This window comes from Mercurialis annua, linkage group LG5 (genome assembly GCF_937616625.2).
Source record: "Mercurialis annua linkage group LG5, ddMerAnnu1.2, whole genome shotgun sequence".
Taxonomy (NCBI): Eukaryota; Viridiplantae; Streptophyta; class Magnoliopsida; order Malpighiales; family Euphorbiaceae; genus Mercurialis; species Mercurialis annua.
The window spans coordinates 51435644-51438556 of NC_065574.1; positions in this window are offsets into that span (position 1 = coordinate 51435644).

A 2913-nucleotide genomic window follows, 5' to 3' on the forward strand; every position below is an offset into this window, starting at 1 on the left:
AGCTCGAAGATTACAAGAAGACATAGTATAAATACCATTCTTAATCATTGTATTAGGGTTCGCGACTTTGTTTTTGAGAATATACCTTAGTTTATTACAATCTTAGTTTCGTTCTTCATTATTATCGCTGGATTTTCATTGTTCATTATTAGTTTACTTCAACCAAGGTACGATTGATATTAATTTCATAATTCAGTATTTATTTAATCGCAGAATGAATTCGTTAATTATTGCTTTTAGTTATTTCATTGTTATGTCTAGCTAAACCCTTCGTTGGGGATTATTAATCGTAATTATGCTTGTCTAATTGAATTGAATTTATGGGTTTTTGTTCTTGATGGGTTTTAATTATTGTGCTTAACGCTTAGCCTAAACTGATCACTTAGTCTACGCCTTTTGTTTTAGTTTTAGCTCGAGAGAGTAAAATTGGAATAGAACAATATAATTAAGAACGCATGAGTTAATTGTGCGAGAGTGAATTAACGAGTGCGGGTTCCTTGAATTTGCTTAACAACCATTAAATTGATTTATACATAGGTTAATCATTGCGCGAGAGTGAATAATTAATCTAGTATTAGTGAGTTTAATGCTTTTGCCTGTAATTGCTCGAGAGAGAATTTTAGGTGCTTTAGATTAGTTCGAACCTCATCAGAACAATACAATCCATAACCCAAATCAAGTAAACAGCATAACCAAGATTAATAATCCCTGCCTTTCCCATTATTGTTAAAACACCGTTTGAATTACAGTTTTAGTTACTTTAAATTACAATTGCTAATTTCTGTCGTTTAATTACACAACAAACAAAACTATCTTTTCGGCTATTCGAATCGAGTTCCTTAACTGGTTGTCTTTAGAGCTTTCTCTGTGGGTACGATATCCGGACTTCATAGTCTGTATTACAAGTTGGCATACGTACGCTTGCGTATTTTTACCAACAGTAATGCTAACTTATAAGCTACCGCTCCTATTCGCTCAATAACCTCGTAAGGTCCTGCATACCTCGGCGCTAGCTTTCCTTTCTTTCCAAATCGGATTACACCTTTCATAGGTGATATTTTAAGAAACACAAAATCTCCGACTTGAAATTCTATATCCTTTCTCCTCACATCAGCATAGCTCTTTTGCCGACTAAATGCAGTTTCTAAACGTCGCTTAATCAACGGCACTTTTTCAGACGTAATCTGAACAATTTCAGTTCCTGTTAACTTTCTTTCTCCAACTTCCTCCCAACAAATTGGAGATCTACACTTACGTCCATACAACGCCTCATACGGTGCCATCTCAATACTGGAATGATAACTATTGTTATATGAGAACTCTACTAACGGTAGATACTCATCCCAATGGCCTCCGAAATCTAAAACGCACATTCTTAACATATCCTCCAAAGTCTGGATAGTCCTTTCAGACTGTCCATCCGTTTGGGGATGAAACGCCGTACTGAAATCTAAACGCGTTCCTAAAGCCTCTTGCAGACTTTGCCAAAATCGGGATGTAAAAACTGATCCTCGATCTGACACAATTGACACAGGAACTCCATGTAAACTGACCACTTTGTCAATATAAATCTGTGCCAACTTTGCTGCCGTATAGGTAACCTTGATCGGAATGAAATGAGCCGACTTTGTCATTCGATCAACGATAACCCATATCGAATCAAAACCTCGTTGCGACTTAGGCAATCCAACGACAAAATCCATGGTTATTCTTTCCCATTTCCATTCTGGTATTGGCAATTGTTGCAAAAATCCAAATGGTCTCTGATGTTCCAACTTCACTTGTTGGCATATCGGACACTTAGCAACAAACTCTGCTATATCCCTTTTCATACCATTCCACCAATACATCTCCTTAACATCGTGATACATCTTGGTAGAACCAGGATGAACACTATACTTAGATCCATGTGCCTCCATCATAATTCTCTGATTCAACTCCTCTACATTTGGCACGCACACCCTTGTACCAAATTTCAGAATACCACCTTTCAAATTATACTCAGAGTTCATTCCCTTTTGAACTTCTGTAATAACATGCTTTAGTTGAGGATCCGTTGTCTGAAGTTCCGTAATCTGATCATTCAATGTAGGTTTAATCGTCATTTGAGCTAACAAACTCCCCAAATACGAAACCTCTAATTGAACTCCTTGATCAAACAACGAATGCACTTCTCTAATCATTGGTCTCTTCTCAACTAAAGTAACATGAGCTAAACTTCCTGCTGATTTTCTGCTCAACGCATCAGCCACTACGTTAGCTTTGCCAGGATGATACTGTATCGTACAGTCATAATCCTTTAGCAACTCCATCCACCTTCTCTGTCTGAGATTCAACTCTCTCTGATCAAATATGTATTTCAGACTCTTGTGATCAGTGAATATTTCGCATTTTGCTCCATATAGGTAATGTCTCCAAATCTTTAATGCGAATATTACTGCTGCTAATTCTAGATCATGGGTTGGATAATTAACTTCATGCTTTTTCAACTGGCGAGAAGCATAAGCTATAACCCGACCATGTTGCATCAGTACACATCCTAACCCGATCCTAGAAGCATCACAATAGACTGTAAGTCCATCACTACCTTCTGGTAATGCCAGAACTGGAGCTGTTGTCAAACACTCCTTCAGCTTCTGGAAACTCACTTCACATTGATCATTCCAAATGAACTTCGCGTTCTTCTGAGTCAGCTTAGTTAATGGTGCAGACAACTTAGAAAAGTCTTGCACAAACCGTCTATAATAACCAGCTAAACCCAAGAAACTACGAATTTCTGTCACTGAACTTGGCCTTTTCCAATTCATCACAGCTTCAATCTTTTTAGGATCCACCTTAATCCCACTTTGAGATACTACATGTCCCAAAAATGCTACTTCTTCTAACCAAAATTCACACTTCGAGAATTTGGCA